The 26,181-nt window shown below is 30.4% G+C and overlaps 1 protein-coding gene across 11 annotated transcripts in view; it reads right to left on the bottom strand.

Moving 5' to 3' along the window:
• Hecw (Hecw ubiquitin protein ligase) overlaps positions 1 to 26,181 on the bottom strand; it is a 294,511-nt gene that overhangs the window by 220,753 nt on the left and 47,577 nt on the right. Inside the window, exon 2 of one of the 11 annotated variants that reach the window (XM_076395712.1) lies at positions 6,641 to 6,727. The exons of 9 other annotated variants lie outside the window; for them this stretch is intronic. The gene's annotated coding sequence lies outside the window, so the exon portion shown is untranslated. Of the gene's footprint in view, positions 1 to 6,640; positions 6,728 to 13,861; positions 14,016 to 26,181 lie in introns of those variants that run through there. One more of the 11 variants, XM_076395718.1, reaches the window with a different exon arrangement.

Raw genomic sequence — 26,181 nt, 5'->3', positions numbered from 1 at the left:
TGACGTATGTAATTATCGATATCACTTATGTAATTTATTCGTCTTCTTCTACCATATTCTATAATTACATTAATTAAAGGAATGCCATCGCTATTTTTGTAAACAACGAAATTTAATACCATTTAATACCTCTTGATAATTCCATTTTTGGAATCCTTCCGATAATTTTATTGCTCAAAAACCATTATTATTATCATCTTCAATCAATAGTCAGCGCTCGGGGAGAGTGCCTTCATAATGGTTGTGTTGCTGTTCGTTCTGTAGCAATTCGAATATTCTTCACTAAATATCGCCATAGTTGGAGATTTGGACTCTTTGGGCAATTTTAATCTCCTATTTTTTAGATCGCCTCCCATCATCCATGTCCTTATTGGAGTTGTTTTGTTTCCTGTTCAAAAGGTCGATCTCGCCACCGTATTCCCGGAGGAATTCGTGTTCTCACCTTTCGTTTGACAGGCCTGAACAATACATTGTAATCTGAGTTTTTGAATTCATACCTCAACTGTGCAATGCTTGTTGCATCTTAATGTAACGAATAATTTATATCAGAGACAATCATTTGCTTAAATATCGCATCTGAAAAACCTCAAGCTTATAGATATCAGACTATAACAGTGTCCAAGTATCGGAGCCATACGGAAAGATTGGCAAGATAAGCGTTTGAAACAGTAGGATTTTAGTCTGGATATTGTTATTGCCTCTCTTTCCACATGCACCATCTTACAGAATCAAAAGCTCCTGCAACTTTGCCGCATTGCAAAAACCATTAATAATGGACAATAAATACTGTACTAACAAATAACCATTTCAGAGACTTTAAACTTGTACCCTGAATATTCTTATAATTAATCTATTCCATACCATGGAAAATTAAATTATGCAATACAATTACCAAGTTTGTACAATAAAACAAATATTTAAATTAAATCAATATATATAGTCTATCCAAAGCGCTTTCTTTATCAAGATGTTTAATGTATTGCCTGCTGCAATTTGTAAATTCGTTTTAGAATCAGACAATATTTTCCTTTTCATTTTATTCTAGTTAATGTTAAGTTAACAATGCTGTCTGATAAGTACGAACGTGTAACCGATAAATTTCAAATCGCTGCTTATTATTCCTCTGATTGAAAATTCCAAAGCCAGACAGAACAGATTACGTCTCTAATCAGTTACTTCGAACAGGAACGAAATAACGACCCCCCTCTTGCCAGTAAAATTCGTTAAAGAAGTAAACAATTTTACTGTTAAATATTAATTTGCTAACAGTTTTATACAAAATAGCGTGTTGCAGTTGCACTGAATATTAGCATGGACACTGAAATTTCTTAAAAATTAAAAATATAATCAAGATCAGCCTGACGTTAGCTCTACCAAAGATTAGATATATGAAATGTAAGTAGTGAGGGAGTAGTTTTTCCATACAAATATAATTTAATACAATTATTTTAAAGGAAATTGTTAGTCTAAAAAGTATTGAATACCTCTACTGGAAATTACAGATATTGTTTTTAAAAGAATACAATTTTCAGAGGAATATAATAAAATGAAGGAAGACTTATTATTTCAATTTATGTATTTAGATAAGACATGAATATTTCAGAATGGGACGAATATACCCAATGGTCTCGTGGCAAGATGATAATAAAAATAGTATTATGACAACAAAAGTTGATGGAATTGGTAAACGTTGGAATAACAATTGATTAGGCTTTATTAGGCATCACATTTATTAATAATTCATTGCAGATATATTGTACTTCATGCTGGGGACAGGAATGGCTAATAAAAGCTTCGTTTTGGATAAACTCGATCAGACATATTGAAAGATAAATTGACAAGTGACGGAATTGTAAACAAATGTTTTGATATTTCGTTCTTTCTGCTGCCAATTTCTAACATAGGGTGATGAGAGTGGAAACAAGTAAAGGTGAATATATAATTAATTTATGATAACTGTAGGAAATGTTATTATAGAGTGTAAAAGATTTATGTGCACAGATATGTGTGTAATTGTTCAGAATATACATGAGCATTTGGTTAAAATGTGTCAAGAGAGAAAGAGTAGTAACTGTTTTGCAGATACGGCAAATGCATTAAGGATAATACAGTGATTAAAGGTCTTTACAAGAAAACACTCTACCGAACGACACTAGAACTAAGCGTAAAAGGTAAATATGATCTCTAACGAGAATAAAATAATATTACTTGGATTGTTAATTAGGTGGATTAGGCCTTCAGGGGATACAATTATAAACGCGCCTAGAACTCTAACTTATAAGTGGCATGGAAAAGAGTTCTATGTAAATATAATCAAATACAACTCTAATCTACAAATTGTTATAACTGTGTACTAATTGTAGCTTTAAGACTTTCCATAATATATGCATATATTATAATATATAACAGTATTTTGTTTAATTATTTTATTTAGATTAAAATTTAGTTGTTGCATGTCAAAGCCAAACTGAACCAAAATTCAGAGATGATACGGCAACATTGCGATGTCTTGACGTCATAAATTTAGATGACGTATGTACAAAATAACTTTGGGTAGACTGTATATAACAGTCACTTAGAAGTCATGAATAATTTAAGATATCTAACATACATAAGTAATAAAAATTATAATAAGAGATAAATGAGCAACCAAAACGATTAATGTGTAAATTAATTCCAGAAATGTAAAGTCTCTATATAAGATTATACTATGAACGTCAATGATTTCTATTACTGAGCTAGAAGAGAATCGTTTTACGACAGGAAATTAATCAGTTGGAGACTGCAACAACAAAATCGTCCCACATTTGTAGCATCGCCTATTTGTGGAGTAAATGATGTAATTATGCCGATATTGAAACTCGTTCACTATTAACGTTAAATTATTCAATGAGTCAATATTTTTGTCATTCCAAAAAAGCGACTGTTAAAACAAACTTAAAATGTAACGCGATTGTCGTAGGTTGACTTTTTGTGTTTAAAAAGTGTATCGAAATAAAACCCACGAACCATATTTTGTTGCTTTCGACGGTTGAATGGTTAACTTTTAAAATTTGTCATTGCCCGTTACTTTTTCAGATTATATTTACTTATTTATTTTTAATTTTTTTAAATATATTCCAAAGTTCCCTGTTTAAGAACTACGGTTTATCTGGATTGGACTTATTGATTAACGTGGGCTCCGAACCAGGGTCCTCGGCTAAGCATATCGACTGGTAATTTACCCACTTGGAAATCATTCCAGAAGACATCCGGTCTTACCCAGATCCTGATTACTGGTATTACTGGGATCATTTTTCTTGTCGGGAAAATCACAATCGTTATACAATCACAAATATAAATTTACGACCATGTCCCAGCAGCATTCAAACCAGCCCCTCTTGTCGCGTTTACCACTGCGCCAACCAAGTCAGCCATATTAAGTTTAAATGTATACAAATATTTTAAATTTATTAACAGTAAGACCTTAGATATAACTGACTAGATAAGTGTAAGCGTTACTATTAAGATATACAATTTTAATTTCCAACCATTCCTTTGATTTTAATGAAACCATTTCTGTTATTTAAAAAAAATGATAAAAAAGAATTTCTTATGTTGAGTAAACATTGTTCGTTCATAAGGTAAAATACTATTGATATCTAACAGGAGCTTAATAAGAATGATAAAGATTCTATATGAAAAAAATTTTTGAGCTTAAAGATGACCAAAAAATAGGTTAAAATATAAAGAATGGCTGAACCTTATATAAGTTATTTTAGAAGTAGTTGCCGTGTTACCTCAGATGAGGCCAAACAAACTAAGTCTGTGTGCATTTTGATCAAAATTAGGCCAATAAAGAAAGTCCAGAAAAATTAGCGAAGCATTGTCACCTTTCTGATTATCCAATAGCCGTTTTTCGTTTAATGCACGATTCAAGCCCATAAATTCCAATTAAATGTAATCTCCCATGATTATTTTGTTTTATCTGAAAATCTAATTCCTCACATTTCAGCGTTTTCGACTAACTTTTTGTCAACGCTATTAAAATCATTACTTTCGAAATGTCAAAAAAAACATTTACAAGTTTTTATCAATACTATCGAATTCAAGCCACGTTTATCGACTAAAGCTCATTCACGTTTCGTAATCACTACAAGGTCCATCTTCAAGATAGAAGGCTTTAATACTCGAGCCCCTCTGAATGAATAATAAACCAATAAAGGATCCTGGTTATGGCCAGTTGGATAATTCAAAATTCAAATTAGAATGGTACATCAGATAGGATTGGTTTATAGCCCTTGTCTTTGTTGAGATTATTTCGGTGTGAATTTGCTGTTCTCGTAAATCAGTCCCAAATGATATACCCCGTTAAATGTCTCTGAGTCTGGAATATGACAGGTCAGTATCTTTTTATGTTATATGTTAATATTATCTGTTATCTTTTTAGATATATGATTATAAATTATAAACGAAATGTTGTAAATGATGGTAAAACGACTAGACGGTAATGGTATCTCAATGATATAAAACTTATCTTGTATCGATTAACAAAAATCCGCAATATATCTCTACGTTGTAAAATAATATATTAAATCATCTTCAAGAGAATCCGAAGTAAAACGTTTTTTTTTGTTAAAAAAGCTAATTATTCATGAAACTTTTAGGATAACCATTGTATGAAATTGTAATACGAGAATTAAACTAGTTAAAGTTGGAACGGTTTAGTTTAAATATGATTTTAGCGTAAGACTAAATATTTTCAAGGATATAACATTTACATCAGCACCTAATTGAAAAAGCTAAAATGTAAGTCAAACAAAATCGATATCAACACTACTAATGAACTCAATAAACCAAATTCTAACAGTATGAGAACGACAGATATATTAACACGATTATCAATTACTAATTAGAGTACAACGATTTTTTAATTTTCAACTTTTGGCGGTAAAAGGTAATGATAATAAACAAAATCCTAATAGATATCAGGTTTACAAATTATTTTAAAATATTTACAACAGATGGTGATACTGTATATTAAATCGTATCGGGTACATTTGAAACCACCTTGATGTAGACATGAATATGTCATTTTGCCGGAGTGTGAAACTTATTGAGGAAATCGCATTTGCGGGAAATTTTACTTCTTTATTTCAATTTGAAGAAAAAATTGAGTAAATAGTAGTTTCGACGTTTTAAACGTGGTAATTTTGACAATGAAGATAAAATTCGTTTTGGACAACCGACGATGATTGGTGTAAAACAGAAGAAGAATTTGCATAACTGTTGAAAATAGCACAAGAAACTATTTCCGATCACTGGAAGAACATAGAAATAATTCAAAAGCTTGGATATTTTATGCCGTATGAATTGAAACCAAAAAACATTGAAAGGCGTTTAGTCATGTGTGCAATGCTGCTCCAACGGTAAATTCATACATCGTTGATTTGTGATGGAATCCGAAAATTACCTGCAAGATGGAGAAAAGTAGCGGTTATCGATGGATAATACTTCTTCAGTGTTTCAGATTTTTCACAACAAAGCTACAAGTAAAAAACCCCTAAAAAATAAACTAATTTCTAGACCTAACATATTATATTAAATTAACAGAAAGAAAAACAAAAAGTTAAAATTATAATGCTATTTTGTAAATGATGAAATCCACAAGTACATAATTATTCCATAACCTGTATACTAGGCGGTTTAATAAGTTACTAAAATGAAAATGGAAAACGAATTTATGATCCTTAAAATTTGGATGGATTTTCGGAAATTCCGTAAAGAAGGTAAGAAAAACAGAGAGGGAACTAAATTTGCTGAATAACATTGATGTTAAAGCAATTCGTGCTTTAATCTGGCAGTTGTTAACCATGGTCTTTCGGGTTATGTAAGAGTGTACTGTTTTTCCTATAAAGTGAATCTAGTTGTTTGACAATCTGAGTTAATTTTTTTCCTATTTGAATGTAATTTGGAACAGAATTCTTATTGAACACAAACCTAAAAATATCACGCTAACAATTTCTTACCCAAATTTCGAATACGAATTCACTTCAGAGCTCGATTCATACAACTTAACCACTGATTTTGATTCATAATGACAAAATGATCTAAATATTTTAAAAGTTGACTCAAATATACTTTTGTTAGATTGTTAGAGAATTCGCACATATTGTACATATAACTTATTAACTAACCACTTTGTACGTTTGTACGAAACAGAAACGCCAAGAATTAGTTCATGTTCAAGACAAAGAACCACTAAGGTACCAGCAATTGTCTCTCCGAAAAAAATTTTAAAAAGAAAAATGCTCTTCTGCAATTGTTCAGTTCAATTTTATTTCATTAACACTTTAAAAGGACTGAGATTGATTCAAAATATGTTCGATATCCAATAGCATTTTTGGTGAAAGAAAAGGAACAGCTTTCTACATAATAAAATTAATAACGATAACTCTAACCGATAACTACCAATTTAAATAATACTTATAGCAATATACCTCATTGAAAATCACCATATAAAACTCGGTAGGTATTACAAAAAAATAAATTAACTGTAACTATATATTAAATATTGATTACCGATATTGATACTCATAAACAAGGCATTGTTTATAAAGCTGGTAATTTAAATTCTATATCAGTTTATTCTATATCTTACCTTCTTTTTCCCAATTTCAGGAAATGTTCAGTTTAGTTTTAACTTATCGTGTTATAAATATAGAATCCTATAATTTCTGGAAATTACCTGAAACAAAAATTAAAGAAAAATGATAAGTTATGTAAATATATTAATAATTAATAATAATATTATTTAATATTAGTTAATATTTAATAATAATTCTTGTATTTTCTTTATTATATAAAAAGCCTTCTTTATTATAAAAAAGTAAGATTAATTATCTACACAGTAATTGATATTTTTGTCTAAAACTAAAATATACTTTTAGATAACTTTAACTTTCCACGTTTTTAATTTGGAATAGTAATATCGATGTATTTTGCAAGAAATATTTGTTTAAACAATGACTTTATCATACAATGTATTTTCGTCAACTGATCTTATTATATTTTGGAAAGAAAAAATAACAACTGCGTAATAAATCCGGCGAAAATAGTGTATATGGCAAATTAAATGAAATATTTTCAGTTCGTACGTTAAGAGTGAAATTTGAAAAGTAAAAAACATTAAATTAATATAATGTTGTGTATCTTTACAGTATTTAAGAAATAGAAAATGTTGCTTATACTAGACAATATATTAGGGGCTTACATGTATTTTGATCAGATATACATATAATATTTAATAATTATAATGTAAATAGCTGTTAAACGGCCTGTCAAATTCTATGATTTTGAAAATTATATTTCTTCTTTTGATTTTCCTTTTTAGGTATTACTGAGTTATTCAGTTGTACAGTCGCTAAATATGGAATGTTCAAAATTGTATCTCGACATTCAGAATTTTTGTTTTCTGATATTCTAATAATAAATGTCCTAAAAGACTTTGCTTTCATTAATTTAAAAGTGCTGTCATTTTTATGTCAATAAGGCCTGAATGATGAAATTTCAGTTTAGAGTTGTTCAATGAACTCTGAATCATTTGATTTGATTTCGTGCAGCTCTTCATTGGTTACGTAGCTATAAGCATTGGTAATTTATCATAGAACTTCATTTGCGTTGGATTACTAGTTCGTTTTGTTTTAGTGCAACCTCATATTTTTTATGATTGACCATATTTTTTATGATGACAACCCCAACCTTTATGATTGACTGGTAAACCTATCTCTTTGATTTTAGGGCAAGTTGAAAGTATCTTCCGACTAACCAGTACAGTTGCCTGACTTTGAGCCTAATCAATCAGCAACATGAACAGATTTCAAGCTATTAAGCTGTATTTTCCAGTCTCTAGTCCATTTGTAGATCTTGTTAACCGCCACCTGAACTTTTCCTATAGCATTAGACAGAGATACATCATTTGCTGTGTCGTCGGTCAATGTTCCAAGTACTGTCTCTTTTATTGTTAGGTTTATTGAGCAATATAGAGCAGATACAGAAGTAGTCTCAAGACACTACCCTATGGAACTCCAGCCGAAAAAGGTCTAAGTGTTGAGAATATCCCTTCATGCAAGACTCTAAATTTTCTTTCGAAAAGCTATGATTCCAGCAGTCGACATTAATTCCGCGGTAGCAATTTGCTCATTTTGAAGATTAACATCAAATGCCACACCAGGTGAAAATCTTATAAGACGTCCAGGAATACTGCAGGGCTGTGCATTGTTATTCTGTGCACTTGCTCGATTATCGAGTGGTGGTTTCGAAATCCAAAGTGAAAATCTGGCATTTCTGTAAATGGTTTAATACGTCTTAAGAGCAGTTTCTTAAATAAATTTGATATCGTAGGTAGCAGCGAAATAGGCCTGTAAGATCCAATTTGTTCTGCCGGTTTGTCAGGTATTTTAAGCATACATATTCAAGCAACTTTAAGACATTCCGGAACATGGTTCAGTCTCAAACGAGTATTTAATATATCAACATTATTCATTCTTTTCGTGGCAGATTTTTCAATAACAAACATAGATAATTCAAAATGTCGGGTGTTGTGTTGTGGTCAGTTTGAACATAAACTAGAGATAAAACAAAATATTGATACAATTATCTTAATCGTAATCAGAACAAGTAGTGTGAAATGCTCGGCATAGATTTACAGGCATGTATAAAAAACAATACACTGCTATTTTTAATTTCAAGCCCACTAACATGTAGGAAGAAAATGGCAATGGCCAACTACGACATGTACAATCATAAACCTACTATTTTCATTGAGATTTTCTTTTCCCAATCAAAATCAACGATCGTTCCGATATTAAGAATTTAACGGCCTACTGGTAGTTTTATGGTCCACACCCGCATGTCCTTTTTACATTAAATTACGATTTTTATTTTCACGTTCGTATCTGTAGGCGAGCACAAACAGAATTTTTTTGAAATAATCTGGCGGCGTAAACGTTGATTTACAATAATGATATAAACATCCTGCGCGGGCCAAAATATATGTTCAAAATCGTTTATTATATGAACTAAAAATAGCGCTACTCTTTCGGGAATTATTAAATAAAATATGTGGGTGCTAAAACATTTATACAATGGATTCGTTTTGAAACGATTTTTGTGAAATTAAGATGTTGCATGTCCCGACGATTGATACGGCGGTGTTTATTTATGATCGAGGTGGTTTATTAAAGACCGTGCAGATTTTTTACTGTTCATTTTAAACTGTATTCGACAATTACCATAAATTGATCATATTCCTTAAAAGATATCGTTAAACAAATATCTATAACGCAATGGCCCATAATCGATACATATCCCCGGCCTGACGCATAGATGGCGCTACTAGAATTAAATTCATATCTATTTTAGTAAGCCTCAAAAGATGCGTGTATAAATTTGACAGCGGTCCGATCATTAATTTGTGAATTATATAATTTTGAGTGAAGCAACTTTTGTTATTGTGAAAAAAATTGATAAAAAGGAATTTCGTGTGTTCATAAAACTTATTTTTTGAAGGAAAGTTGAAGCAAAAACTTCCGGACACTGCCCCAGGAAAATCCACCATCAAGTATTGGTATGCTAAATTTAGACGTGGCGAAATGAGCACCGAAGACGGTGAACGCAGTTGACGGCCAAAAAAGATTGTTACCGACGAAAACATTTAAAAAATCCACAAAATGATTTTGACTTTTTGTGATAACCGTAAATTGAAATTGAATGAAATAGCAGACACTCTAAAGATATCAACTGAACTTGTAAATCATATCATTCACCAATATTTGGTTATGAGAAAGCTTTGTGCAAAGTGGGTGCCGCGCGAGCTCACTTTTAACCAAAAAGAACGACGAGTTGGTGATTCGGAGCAGTGTTTGAAGATGATCAAGAGTAATAAACCCGAGTTTTTGCGTCGATATGTGACAATGGATGAAACATGGCTCCATCATTTCACTCCGAAGTTCAATGACAGTCATCCTAGTGGTCCACTAGTCGCAACACGATGAACCCGCTCCAAACCGTGGGAAAACGCAACAGTCGGCTGGTAAGGTTATGGCGTCTGTATTTTGGGATGTGCATGGAATAATTTTCATTGACTACCTTGAAAAAGGAAGGACCATCAACAGTAACTATTACATAACGTTATTGAACCGTTTGAAGGACGAAATCGCCGAAAAATGGCCGCATTAAAAAAAAGAAAGTGCTGCTTCACCAAGACAATGCACCGTGTCACAAGTCAGTGAAAACGATAGCAAAAATCCATGAATTGGGCTTCCTCATCCACTGTATTCTCCAGATCTGGCCCCAGCGACTATTTCCTGTTCTCAAATCTTAAAAGAATGCTCACTGGGAAGAAATTTTCGTCGAATGAAGAGGTGTTTGCCAAAACTGAGACCTATTTTGAAGCAAAGGACAAATCGTACTATAAAATGGTATCCAAAAGTTGGAGGATCGGTATAACCAGTGTATCACCCTTGAAGGGAATTATGTTGAATCAAAAAAATAATTTGCCAAAAACTGTATTTTACTACGGTAGGTTGGGATTTCAATTGACTTGTTACATAGCAACCTATTTATTGGGGCTTTTAACCTGGGATTTCGGTTCACCAAATATTAAACAATGATCTTAACTGCTTATGGACTTTATTTATTGATTTAATTCTACGTATTATGCTGGATTACTTATTTTTTATCTGTACACGCTGCTTGTTTCTTTAACACATTTCTTAATTCTCATTTAACCTATATATTTGGGAAATACATACTGATGTATTAATCCCGTACTCGCCTTGCTTATGTATTAATACAAGTACACCAGAACAGCAGTAATACACTAGTTGTAAATTAAGATTGTACTAAGCGTATCTAATGTAAGATGTAATTAAAAAAAAAACCTATATAGGAGAAATACATATCAAACGTTATATCTTATATCATGAGCATCTAAACTACTTTTCAACCATGGAAGAAATATTGCCACTTGACTAAATGCACTTGACATTGCCACGATCTAAATTACAAATAATACCAATCTTTATATCCAAAAACGCAATATACCTTCACCTTTTTAGTACCACTATCTGCAGATAATAGGTAATATTCTACACACCAGTGTAAGGGAATGTGAAAATGTTTCATTGTATTAACTGCTTTTTTCTGCGTTGTAAAAGCTGTAGGGTGACTTAATTAGAATTTGACCATCAAGTATGGTCATATGGTATTTGGCAGGCAAATGTTTGCTTTGTTAACTGTGCGACCTAGGTTTGTGTCCAATAATACTTGTAATTTATTATATCTGCTCCTTGAGATAAGATAGATTTCCAAAATGTTGAATCTCAAATTTCTTCAAACCAAACGGGAAAAGTAACAAAGCTCAAAAACGCTTTTACCAATACATACATTGCAAATACATTATTAGCATACGTAAATAATAAATAATATATTAATAAAATTACAAACGAACAGTTAATGGAAAATTTGATAAAACATATTCACTTCTCGTTTTAATGTACTTGATGATACTTTAATGACTTTAATGATAAACTTTGATTATTCGATTTCGCTTATGTACTCTGTAAAAGACTAAGAAATATATTTGGTCAATTATAAATAAATTGAGTGCTAAATCTAAAAGGAAAAGATGTCAAACTGAGTATTTTATATACTTGGGATATGTTTCATGCATTATCGTTCAACAGTAATCGCTCATCATGCTTTCGTCCCAAAATCCTTGGTAACGCCTTTTGAATGATTTTGATCTTGGTGTACCCACTCTTCTTGCTCGTCACTCGTGTCGCCGAAGTTTTATAGAAGAAAATCAAGATGTGAATGCAGAAAAGATATTTTAAGAGACATTCGAGCGCAAATCTTGTGCTAATTTTGCGAGAAATTGTCGATTATGTGCTATAATCCGGTAATTTGTGAATACTGAGAAAATTGTGAACACTTTGCAACGATGCCCATGTTGCTATTTCATCAGGGGCTAAATATTTTGGAAACTTTGCGTTAACCATTCGCTTTTATTAATTTTTCTTAAATTTCTAAAATAATCTAAAAAAACCATTCAAATCTAAATAGAAACTATGTTGCTATAAAAGTGGCTAAGTTATTAATACTTAGTATAATTCCACTATTCTTACACTGAAAAATAAATATTAAAACATAACAAATAGTTATAAAAACCGAAACAATCGTTAATTGTTAGTTATTAAGACATAAAATATGAGATGTATTGAACAGTGCAGCTTCATTACCATATTATATTAATGAATAGAGCGTGCCTACCTATTTTTTAAAACTTACCTAGATTTAAAATAGGTAACACGTGCAACGCAACACACCTATCTTTATCAAGGTCAAACAAGACGGAAATTTTTGCGAAATGAACTGTTAAATTAATATAATATAAAAATGTATATAATCAGACCTAAATTAGATTTATGAAAAATGGACGTAAAGTAAGGTTTAATTGTTTAAACAATTTTTTACGTACACAATTATAATATACTACCGTTTAAAAGTTTGGAAACAACCTATTTTTAGCTGGTATAAAGAATATTGCAGCAAATGTTTAAGTAAACACGTGGAATTTATTATTTTTAAGACCGTGTTTATAACAATAATCAACAAAATTACTAGATTCTTATAAATTGTACCTTATTTGGAAAAAGACCGACAAAGGTTACACCTCCAATCGTTGATTTCTTAGAATTGGTAGTTTAAAGCATTGTTTTTATATTAAATATACCATAATCTTTTAAATATGGGTTTACAGTTTCAAAAACTATAACTTTAAAGTTCAGTGTACTTTATGACAGTTAATAAGCACATAAAATAGCAAAAAGGCAACTGTATAGTCTTTATATATACGTTGAGCCACGAAGGATATTCTATGCGATAAATTACAGAAAAGATCGGTTTCTCATGTAAAGATGCACACTATACCCTTACACGAAAACGTGCTACGAGCTAAGTAAAACCGAAAGAGTCTGAAACCTGGACGTTCAAAGTATACAACAGAACAAGAACATAAGTAACGTTATGGAAATGAAATCAATAATTAATAACGTTTAACGGCGCCTCTAATTAGCGTTAATTTAATTAAAACAGGAAAAACCCCAGTTTCAACTAAAACTGTAAAGAACATTTACCGTCCGCTGGTCTCAGAGAGTGCGTAGAAAAATAGACTGGAGTGGGCTAAAACATGTAAAACTGGACGAAAAACAAAATTGGAAAGCTCTCCCAGAGACGATTAAGATTCAGAAGCGTTCACTGTGCATGTTGTTAAGCATTATGGGGGTACTTTGATGGTTTAGCGTTAACAATAAGACCGGTCATATGATTAAAACTGATAAAAAACTGAATAGGGCAGGCTTTCTAAAAACATTTTAAAAAATGCGATTCCTTCTGGAGTGGATCTAATTGGCCGAAGTGCTGTTTTTCGATACGATAGTAACCCTATACATTTGTCGAAATTATATTGGGGGCTCCTAGAAAAAAAACAACACGAAGAAATTTTGTAAATAATGAAATAGCTATCACATTCGAATTAATATGTGAATTTAAAAGAAAAGTAAAGGTTCGATACCAATCGAGCTCAACAGTTGGGGAATACTTATAAAGTGAATCGAAAATTCTGGAGTTCAAATACTTAAAAAAGTTAATTAGAAGAATAACATAAGTAAAATTTGTGAATAAGTAATAAAGAATAAAAATAACTTTAACTAAATATTCTAAGTCTAAGGTTTAATATTCGATTGTCGTTTTTTAATTAACTTTTTTTATAAAAATTTTAAATCTCCTTTTTACTAACGATGGATTATCTGAACTACACCTGCTGTTTAACCTGGGCTCCGAAACACGGTTCTTGGCATACCGGCTGACCAATGGTCAAATTCAGAGACCATCTCAGAAGACATTCGGTTTTACCCAGCTTGGTTAATGGTGTCACACAGGCGGTTATATCTTATCGGATTTTCCATTGTTGCCTATAAAGACATTTACAATTACAATCACAAACATAAAGTACATCCATGTCGCCTTGACCACTGCACCAAACAAACTGGTAATTACCTTATTGCTCAGAAATTTTTGAATGGGAGTATATGTATAAAATCGGATATCTTGCCTTTGCGGAAGTGTAGTTATTATTTTATACAGTTAATTACTTTATACAGCCTACAGCTTATTTACTGGAAAACAATTTAATAAAAAATGTTATGTATTAATTCCGACACTTAACATAAATATCTAGTAAAACTAATGTAAGTAATATTAATATATGTTTATACATTTTCGACATATCTCTGACTATTGACTGTTGTAAATATTTAGACCCGGATTATGTTATTATAAAAATACAATATCAGGATAAATCATAATTTGTACATACAGGAAAGAAAATTTGTGGGGTATAACACTATTCTGAGAGTAATTCAACAAAAAAACTAGTTATGGTTTTTGTTGTTCTTATCATTGACTGAGAGAAAGCATAAAATATGACATACAAATGAACGAAAGAGACTTTTGAGGTTTAATTTCAGAATGTTTCGAATGTTCATTGGCATATTTCATACAAAATATTTTCACTGGACCTACTTCTCAAAAATTATGAAGCATAAATAAAAAATCCATAATGGAAAACTGATTTGTGTTTTGAACTAAACTTTAGAACTGATTGATCTTATCCCAGATCTAGGATTATTAACAAGTTCTGTAACATAGAGCGACGATATTACGAACTATATTTTAAATGACATTATTTCTTATATTGAGTGATTTAACACTATTTACACATTTCATGTGTTAATACAATGCTATTATAGCTGATTCCGTATAAACTAGAGCTAATCATTGCATTTCTTTTTAATATTCATTTCGATCAACATAAAATTAGTAAAATTTGTCCTATCAATTTTTGTTATGTCGGTTTATTGATAAATATTAAAATAATATGTTGGGTGGAGAAATAGATCGCAAATGTTATCTAATGACATGACAATGATATGATGATATGACAATCCTCATTAGAGATACAATATTAGTGTAGTTTGTAATCTTTGTCGAAGAAATAAATATAGATAATTTAAAAAAAATATTTTTAAAGATATGTCAATATTTTTCGGAACGACATTTTTTTGGTTCAGTATTTTTAGTTCATACTATATTATTACTGATCGTTACGGACAACCTACAATTTACCTAAACAATAACTTAAATCTAGATATATATCTAGGATAACCTATAGGCCCTATGTTAGCCTCTAGTATGAACAATGCTTTTTTTCTATTAAATTCACATCACTACATTACACCGCACAAGATTAAAGGGATTGATCCTTTTGAGTCTATGCCCTGTGCTGGTGTTATCCAAGAGTTTTATTTCGTCAATATTGAGATGATAATGGGGTCTGTCCTCATGTTACCTTCCATTGATTTCCCGAGGACAGTCGGTATCTGAAGGTATCGGTGTAAGTAATCAGTCTTGTAGTAATGTAAAATTTTAATAGTTCAGTGTGTTGTTTCAGTAACATTTTTTGTAGCTTATGAAAAATTCCGTCATGACATACCTTATCGAAAGCTTGTGCTATATCTAAGAATATAACTGAAGATACCTTTATATTTTTCAATTGTTGAATTGAAACCTCGATATTACCAGTGGCAGTGAGATAGGGCTATAGGTTTGTATTTAACTTGGTGGTTCAGTATAATAAGCAGAAAATATATCAAAATTTATATATTCTTCAGCTTCCGACGTCACTACTTCTCGATTAAAAATAACAACCAACCACATACAGACCGTATAAAAAGGAAAGCTTTCTAAATAGTCAACGTATAAAATATTTTACTCGAATTGACACGGTAGATCGATTTCGTAACAAAAACATCGTATATTACGCTTATTATAGGGTAACGTTATCCGCTTATCCGTCTGTACGTATTGTTTTATTCACACGTAAACTTTCAAACCTGTTAGGTTAACAATTGAACTGTTGTTTCTCAGCGTAAAACGGCGCTTGTAAGGACAGGCCGTGCTCAGAGCGGATAAGTAACATTAAAATGTCATGTAAGACGTATCCCGGATATTTTATATTATATTCTCTTCGACTTTAGTCACCGGGTTGTGTAACGAAATTAAGAATGTTTCCTGTTTATGCGAACTTAGGTTTTCTGTCTCGATCAGTTCGAAGAAATGTACCGGACATATATGTATATGTTATATGCCACTGCTAGAATTTACACATTTCTCTATATTATGTCAAGCAAATCAATATTTTATACCATATATCAAATTTATTCACAAAAATAATAAATTTTTAGATTTCATCTGAGTATATGCATTGTTGTGCTATAAAATGGTTTTATCCTATTTGTGTGAATAGTCCGGCTATAATCGAACTTTATCGGCTTCCAGAAAGTTTCTTGTCTTAAAAATAAATCACTTTTAAAACGAACAAATTCTAATTTATGAACTCCTTAACACGCCATGAATTGTTAACCGATTCTAAATAAGGTGTTCAAATCCTTTGGAAAGGATCTGTCCCTATTCAGTATTCCAATTATTGACCAAAATAAAAAATATTATTATAAAATATTATAAATATATATTTAAAATATTATAATACTATAAAATAGTTACAATTGTCTATTATACATCATGGTCCCTCAGTAACGGAATTAACGGAATCTTTGTCCCTTCTAATCTGGGTTAGAAGTTTTGTTTACTTAACACGCTTTCCTTGTCCTTGCACTCCTGAATTGTAAACTCTTTTTCCCCTATTCTTTCTAAATTACGTTTTTACGCCCCTTGTGCATTTTACTGATTTATTCTTTTTAGATTTTACATTTTAGGTCTTACATTCTTCTTTACTAATATAGCCTAGGTTACTCCAAAGGTTGTTGCTGCACACTGTTTATTTCATCTTTATTTAGTTACTGGAATTCCTTTTCTTACTATCTGGCTATTTTTTATATTCTTTCTATTTTACCCTTAATTTTATATTCTAATGATTTTTTTATTTTCCTACCCTACTGTTTCTTTAAACCCTCCATCCTTTTCTTCAATTTAGGTTTGTATTTTTTTCCAATTTCCCCTTTTTATTTTATCTTCTGGCTTGTTTAGATATACTTTTGTTAATTTTTTAATATCTCGGGTTTCTTTACGTATATTATCTTGGATTCTTATTTATGCACATCTTGTTTATATGCTCCTATATATGTCTAACACATGGGCTGAAAAGTCCCGTACGTAACAAAGTAACGCGTTTATTTTGTTTCAACTGGGCTTTATTCGTCAACATAATATCCATCAAGAGCCACATAATCATTCCACCGACGCTCTAACACTCCGATCCCGGAGTGAAGTGATGGATCCATGTTTCATTCATTGCCACACATCAATGTAAAAATTGTGGTTTGTTACTTTTAAACATGATCGAACACTGCTCCGTATCATCAACACGTTTTTGTCTTTCTCATAGTCAAATGTTCATGCAATATAAAACCAACACGTTCTTTTGATATCTTTACAATGTTAGCTAACTCACGGCAACTTAATATTTAGATCATTCAAAGTGATTTTGTGGAATTTTTTGATGTTTTCTGGTGTTACCATTTGGACTTCCACTGCGTTCTGCTTCATCGGTGTCTCTACGACCACGTTCGAAGTCAACAAACCAATGTTTAATTGTTGTTTCTGGAAGAGCGGAGTTCTTATAACACTTTTCAGGCTATTGTTTTGCTTGAATGGTATTTTTTCTCATCAAGAAGCAGTCTAAAATTAAAACACGAAATTGTTTATGATTCATTGTTTTGAAAATAACAAAAGTAATGTCACTCTTAACTCAATAACTCACAAACTAATGAGTAGAATATCATGAAATTTTAACAGCTTTCTTTTGAAGGTTATTACTAACTGAAAAAGTGGCGAATGTAATAAAACTAGTGTGTCATCAAACTAGTGTCATTTAAGTGTTAGACCCGAAACTTTTCAGCGCATAGGTTATGTGGTTCTCATATACTTTAAAATACTCGACATTTTTGATCTTCAAATGTTTGAATTACGTTAGATCGACTGTGCAATATTTGTGTGCTATTTAGAAGCAAATTAATATTTTAAAACAATGAAAATAAAGTAATAACAAACAACAATAACATCTGTTTAGGAACATCTAACCTTTTCAGATCTTTTAACATTCTTCCAATTTTTCAAATCACACTTTTTGTTCGCTATAATCCATTATAGTTATTTATGGCTTTCAACAATACGTTCTCGGTCTGGTAAGTTGGTGTTTTTGACTTTATAAAACGCCAGTCTCATCGGTCAAAACTTTCTTAGAAAAAAGTATCACCTTTTCGACATACAATCCACTAATTTTTGTTTTCTATTGTATGAAAGTGAATCCAATACCGACTCAAGAAGGCGCCAGAATCTCTTTTCTGTTAGAAAAACGATAACCAACGAGTTCTCATTAAGAGTAGAAAAGTTTTTTTATATCTTCAATAAATATATTTCTGAAGAATGTACACTCTTATTGAAATCTATTTGACGTTTAAAGTAATTATTGTTTAGATGAATATTATTAAGATTTAGAGGCTATCCAGCGCGTTTTTTGGAAGTTGTTTATAAATAATATGAAGAAAGAGATAAGTAAAAATATATATAAACACATTTATGAATAAAAAAATTATATGATACAGAAGGATAAAAATACCGACGAAACTGACCAAACAAATAATAAAATAAAAATGTGTAAAGATAAAAGAATATAAATTAAAACGTTAAAGAAAATTTTTATCATTTCTAGCATTCGTAGCATTTCCCGAAATCTGCAAAAAGCTCACTGGGAACCAGATCTGGATTATACAGTGGGGGACAAAACAATTTAAGACGATTTAGCTATTATTATTATTAGATATTTTTTCAATTCGAGGATTGTTCAATCAGTTGATAATCTTCTTGATTCAGACATGTAGTTTTATCTATTATCATAATCGATATAAACATTTCCATTGTTCCGCTTAACTGTGCAAATAGCACTCTGAATTGTTGATGTGTTGTTGTTCTTGGTATACATATTAGGTCTGGAACTTTGATATATAATATTTTGATTATATCTAAATGAAATATGAATATTTTAATATATTAATATTACAAAGAATAAGATAAACATATATGGACTTCAATATTATTAAATAAATACCGATATATTAGGCGAACAAAAAATCTCGATACTTATTTTTACCACTATCAATATTTCGTCACTCCAACTCTACTTTTCCTCACAAAATTTGAATCACTTGATCACCGGGTGAAAGAAATCTCAAAACAAAACACTAGGTTCAAAAAACACTCAAAACAAACGTCCTTCAAAAACACTAGGTTTTTTATATCGATATTTTATTTGCAACTCAAAAGTTCGATTCTCTCATTTACAACTAACGATATTTTCTTGAAAAAAATATCGGCCATAAAAATATCGATATTTTTTCAGCATCCCTACTTCGAACTGGAAATAATTATCTGCGAGGACATAAAATGTGGTAGATAACTAAATCCTACAATGAAGGTAAAAACTTCCCCTAGTTCTATCCATGATTTTTTTTCTAGATACATATCAGGAAAAATATATTTTTTGATGAGCCAAAGTTTGTCATCATCTTCAAATAGGACCCACTCAATTTATACAAGGTCATTTATCGCATTATTTTTAAATATTAATAATTGGAAAATGATCAACCAATTAACGCCATTAAGTATATCCTTATGGCTTGGAGATCCAAGCGGAGATGATGTTGTTTTGCCTGGTACACCTTATATCATCCAGGTAAAGAATCAAAAGCACTAGAAGGTGCCTTATAAATAATCCACAAAGATTTCTTAGAGTGGTCATCTGTGGTGCCCAACCTTTCAGATGCTTTCACAAGATTTGAATAAAAGGCATCTTAAATAAAAGATAGCTTCGATTTATAGAAAGTCCAAGGCTCCTCAAACATGAAACATGTTGAATCATGAGTAATAGGAGGATACGATTTAAGACACAGTTCGATTTAAGAGAGGAATATCAATCTTTGCATCTTCATTATAGAACGATTTATGGTTTGTTATCAAAATAGACTTTCATTTCGGTTAAAAATATAGTTCGTTTGGTTCAATGTTTCTCAAGGAACCTTTAAGATTTGCCCTTTAAAAAACAATAGTTGGTAGTAAATCATGAACAAAAAAAGTTCATGTTAATAAATTGGAAAAAATGGAATGGAATATATTGTCTTCGGGCAAAGAATTTGGAACCATATTGACTATAACTGGAAGAATAACTCTTCTAAACAACTTTCTAAAGTACCAATTTCAAATTGTAGCGACCTTGAGGCATGTCGAATTTTACATTGTGGAATAACGGTCTACAAAATACCCAGAAATATAATCCCAGATGTTGAACACGGGCGGGGTGCCAGCAGCGCCAACTAGAACCCGATAACGAATAGCTGGCAACCCCGAGACGTTTATCTGGGATGTTATTGAAGAGTATTTCCATTCATTCAGTACTAGACCATCGTTTGGTTTAGACGTGTCACCATCTCTGCCCAAGTCTTGTCTCCAGGTAATACCGCTGCCATCTGTTTTATCTATTTTGTATTTTTTACATATTTTATATTGTCAATAAATAAAACGGTCACATAATGTAAACACTACTGTTTCATTTCGTTTTACCTCCATTCAACGAGCCATATCAGGTTACCCTAAAAAACTTATTTCTTAAAAAAAAAACGGCTGATAAATTTGATCTTTTATTATCTACTTGTATCTATACTGAAAACGTATATATAAAAATAAAGCATAATATATCTAAAGCGAAATCTCTAACCTATGAACTCGTTGCCTAAATGGACAATACAACACATTTTCGGGTAATCTTCTTTTTCAGGGTTCCTGTCCAGGTATAAAGCGACTTGAATTGCGAATACCGAAACCAGGTGGTCCGACGAAAAAACAATACTGATGAAAATCAGACAGTAGACATCTTAAATATGCCCGTCTTAGATTATTTCTCTCTATATATTTTTTTCTCTTCTCCATTTTCTTTAGTATATCCTTCTCGTCACAGCAAGACTTCGACATATCTGATTCTCATTTGATCTCCGGTTCGTGTTACCGAGAAGGACGAGTCAGTTGTAAAGAAAGGGTTAATTTAGAATGATGCTGCGACAGAAGAAAAGATGTTTTTTAATTGTGACTCTACATCAACAAGATTTATTATTATTCAAATAACTATGCATGTACAATTATTTTTTATTTGTATGTAGCAGATGAATGCTTTTAGATAATTCCATCTATCATCCATTCCACATTTATTAATAAAACATATTATCTTGTAACAATTCTGTAATTTAGTTTATTTTTATATACACAAGAACTTCACAATGTCGCCGAGCAATGAAATTAGATCTCAAATCTATCTAATTTTCATACAACGGTAATTATTGTTCAATAAACTGATAGTAAACCAAAAATATGAGACATTTCAATGTAAAAATAAGTATTTTAAAATTAGTCATGGTATTTTTATCGAATTTTACTAAATCTGGTTTTTCATCAATCTTTAATATCTATTTTAAATTTTGAAATTCAGAATTTAAAATTTTTTAGAAATACAAATAATACCTTTATCTTGATTTTAAAATATGAGATATTAAAGTTTTATATGCACAAATTTTATATGAAAAAAACTTTTTAATTTTAACGCTGCGCAATTAACTCGTTCTATATATTATTGTATAATTTTAATTTGTGTTTAAGTGTTTATTACGTTATTATGTGTTAAATGTCGTGCCAACGACAGCTTTTATTATTATCCAAATCAAGTTAATTATTGATATAAGAAGTACTGCTGCTTTCCTAAATTCAAAGGAATCAGATTTTAATTATTGCTTAACTTTCAATTTGAACTACATATCTAAAAAAAAGTGAATGGTGCAACTCTACAAAACATTTCAATTGACCATAAAGGCAATAATTGTGACCAAAGTGATAATTCGTCCTTATAAAGAACTAACATGCTGGCAAAACTAGAAAGTGTTACAATTATGTGATAATAATGCGCATAAAATACTTCTAATACATTCAACGTATTCAGACACTAGAAACTCCTACTTTTTATACCACTGTCTTATAATTAAAATACTTACTGCTACTAAAATTGAATCAATAAAAATGTAAAAATATCTAAATGTTAAGAAAAAGTATTGCTAGAATAACAATGCTTAGTTACTATTATTATCTTAAATTTTATCAATAAAATATATTATCTTATAACAATTTTTTAATTAATATTCTTTTTAGATAAACCAGAACTTTGCAATGGCATCGAGTAATGAAATTAGATCAAATCTATATTTTTGTCACCTTTACATTAATGATTTTCCATAAACTGATAATAAACCACAAATGATGAAACATCTCGATGTAAAAATAATATATTTAAAATTGGTTATGATATTTTTATCGAATTTTACTAAATTTAGGTTTTACAATAAACAATCTTATATTTTAAGCAACTTATATTTTAAATTTTGAATTTCTGTATTTATAAATTCTCTGAGTTGAAAATAGCTTTCTTGCGATTTTAAAATATGAAATGAATGAGTTTTATAATAAAAGGGTATTTTATTTTTCAATTTGAAAGAAAATCAAATTCTGAAAATTATTATTAAAAACATATTAAATTATAGTAGTTCAAAGTGTGAATAAAAATAATGTTCGTTCTATCGCTCTTGACCTAATAACAAGCATAGTAATTTCCAGATACTGCCTACCCAACCACATACTACAAATTTCTATATTAAGATATTAACAATTATAATAATAAACAATTTTGAAGGTCTAATTCTCCGCTATTCTCGACTAAACATTATATTTCAGATTTGCCGAACAACATCATTATGAGATTACCACGATATTTCAGTACTAAAGAGAAGAAATACACGCAGCAAAACAAGTACATTGTTATCTATTTACTTTCATTGTTTCGTCCTAATCTACTGGTTTTTACAAATGTCGTTAAAGGTTGTCAATACCTTACGTATTAGAGTCCAAACTGATGGAGGTTGGCATCAAAATTATATTGTTACTTCGGATTAAATTGTACCGTTTGATGTAAAATTTATAAATAAGGAATTGAAAATCAATTTCTAATGGTAGGTTGGGTCAAGGCTAAACCTGAGCATTCGGCTCGAGATGATTCTGCGCATCCATAGAAAATGCATGTGTGCGCAGAGAATTATGCCACGTTTTGCCATTTTTTCATGAATGCGCCGAATCCGTCCGAAACGAATATTCAGATGTTTACCCACCACAAGAAATCGGTCTTTAGATTTTAGAAACTAGTAGTACTCAGATGATTTTGTTCACTGAAATCTGGAACAGAAGTTCGATATATTAATTTGCAACTCAAAGTTCGATATATTTATTTACCATTATCGCTACCTTTTGAAAAAAATATCGACTAAACAAATATTTCGTAAACTTTAATTATGAACTTTAAGAACATTACTACATGAAAGTTAATAAGCAGTGCTTTTAAAATATGAATTTCACTATATTATAAAGATGTAAGTATATTAAGTTGCTAATTCATTATTAATAATTTAAAAGTTTTAAGATTCAAAATTCATATAAATCCATTGAATTCAATGTAGACCTTTCTACATTGTGCATTTTAAATATGTATCTCTTCTATACATACAAAAATCTCTATGGGTACATAAAATTAAACAGTTTTATGATTTAAATTATTTACTTCTAGTAAGTTTGAATAAAAATTTTAAATTAAAAGTTTTTCTATATTAATGAAGAAAAAATGTTGCTGGACTGGCAATGCTTAATTATAATTGATGTAATAAAAATATTGGAATAGTCGTAATAGCTTTAAAATAATTTACAGTCAGGTCACGTAATACTCAAACATACAGTTTTTTTTAATTTATTTGCTAATGTATTACCTAACATTATTTGGTTAAACTTTAGTTGTATGGCAGTATTGCAATACTAATATGCTAAATATCCATTTTAAAATAAGATTTTGTGTACATATTCCCCGTTATTGACCTGCTGTAAAAATATGTTTGTCCAACATAAGTAACTTAACTAGTATGTAGTATCCTATGTACTACATCGACGCGCTCCATTTTTAACACTATACATAAGGTTTACTAATGACATTTTCAACATAATTTTTGTGTCTAAGCCTTCTTTCTCTCAATCGACGAATTTCAGTATCAAGTATAACTAGTGTTCCATGTATTAATAGCTCATATAATATATTATTCCATTGAAAAATACGTAATATGTTATCGCAATATTTATACTGCTATGAATCTCAACAAAAATTCTTCATCTGCAAATATTTTGCACAATTTATTAGTAAAATACTGCAAAAATTTTCAATCTTCAAACCACTCTTATGCTCTAATATATATTTTTCAATAATTGTAGTAATGAAATGTACTAACTATTTGAGCAAAGAGTGGTTATGAAAATTTTTTAAACTCTTTCTTTATCTTGAAACTTTCTGTCTCTCATTTTCAAACCAAATTTGAACCAAACCAATATTAGATCCTTTAAAACATGCATACCGCAATACAACATTATTTATTATGATTATTAAAACAATAATAATATATTGGAATACATTAAAAATAAACTACGACGCAATGGTATGTGCTTCTTTACTTTTTACATCGACCCAGCCATATAGAGCACACCTTGTATATGAAATACGCCTGTCTAGGTCATAAAGCGAAATATTCGTAGAGCCAAATCAGGTTGCTCGGCGACAATAAATTCTCCATACTTGGTCTGGGTACTTTGAAATTCAAGTATATCATGATCATTGGCAGAATAATGAAGACGTTCGAACGGAGGAACGAAGCGTGCAGATGGGGAATGTAAAAGTCAAGGAAAAACCACTTGGTGTCTGTATCGGTATTTATAGCTTTTAATTTTTTAATGCATATATATGTGAAAGAATTAGAATCAATATACTGTATGATTACTTTTCAAATATTGATTATCTTCTAGGGTGAAACATACAAACAAGAAATATAACATAAGTATTAAAAATAGAAGATCTTGTTGAAACCTAATATGGAATATGGCATATATGCCAAAAAATACATTAATCAAACGAAACTTTTTTTCGAAAAATTACGGCTGTCAAGCAGAACACTAGAATTATTTTACCCTTTTTTACATTTTCAAATGTCTTAAAAATAGTACAATCGAAGTATACATTCTTCTGTGCGAAGGCCCACAGCGAATTTCAGGAAATCGATTTAGTAGAACTTGAAAATGACAGTTTCGAGAAAACCGAGTTTAAAGAAAATAAAATAAAAAAAAAACAAATATATCCGAAAATAATTTGAATTTTGAAAAAACTCTTAAGAGAATATTCTTAAAAAGTGAAGCTTTGAACATATGAAAAAACAAACTATTGCCTCAAATTTCTAGAATAGATTACCTACCTAAAACAATCGTTAAATGGTCATATAAACAAATACGAAGGCCTAATTAAAATTGTTACAAAACAAAAAGTGTTCAACAACAAAAGAAAACAAACAACTTAAATTGGTTGTACTGGCAATAAAAAGTAGATCTACTACGACAATCCCTAACACAAAGTCATTAGTTAATCCTAGAGGGCGATGTTCTTAAACATCGAAGCAGAATATTCATGGCCATAGAGCCTTGGTTGTAGCAATTGTTATCAACAAATGTCTCAATAATTGCCACTGGAACATCGTACAAAATATAAGACTCTTATAAATACTCATTTCCAGTGGGAAAACAAATGATGCTGCTAAAAATAACGGCGATGAACAAAGAATATTTAGAAAAATAATATTGGCCATTAAATCATAAATAATCCACAAATGTAATGTATGTCACTTATATAGCTAGTCAATGAAGAACATTTTTCAAAAAGTCTAGTGAGTCATATTAACAGTTACAATTATTATTAAATGAAATGATTGATATAACCTAATATTGACAGAACGCTTAACACAAATGTCACATCACATTTCAAAAGTTTTATTATATAATAGATACGTCAGATATTAAATTACAATAGTTTTATATGCTATCACTTATCAGTCATCC

Source organism: Rhynchophorus ferrugineus, unplaced genomic scaffold (genome assembly GCF_030347505.1).
Source record: "Rhynchophorus ferrugineus isolate W39M unplaced genomic scaffold, kcgeb_rfMv2 rfM2, whole genome shotgun sequence".
NCBI lineage: Eukaryota > Metazoa > Arthropoda > Insecta > Coleoptera > Curculionidae > Rhynchophorus > Rhynchophorus ferrugineus.
The sequence above is the reverse complement of the archived record's forward strand: the minus strand, read 5'-3'. Positions and strand labels throughout refer to the sequence as shown.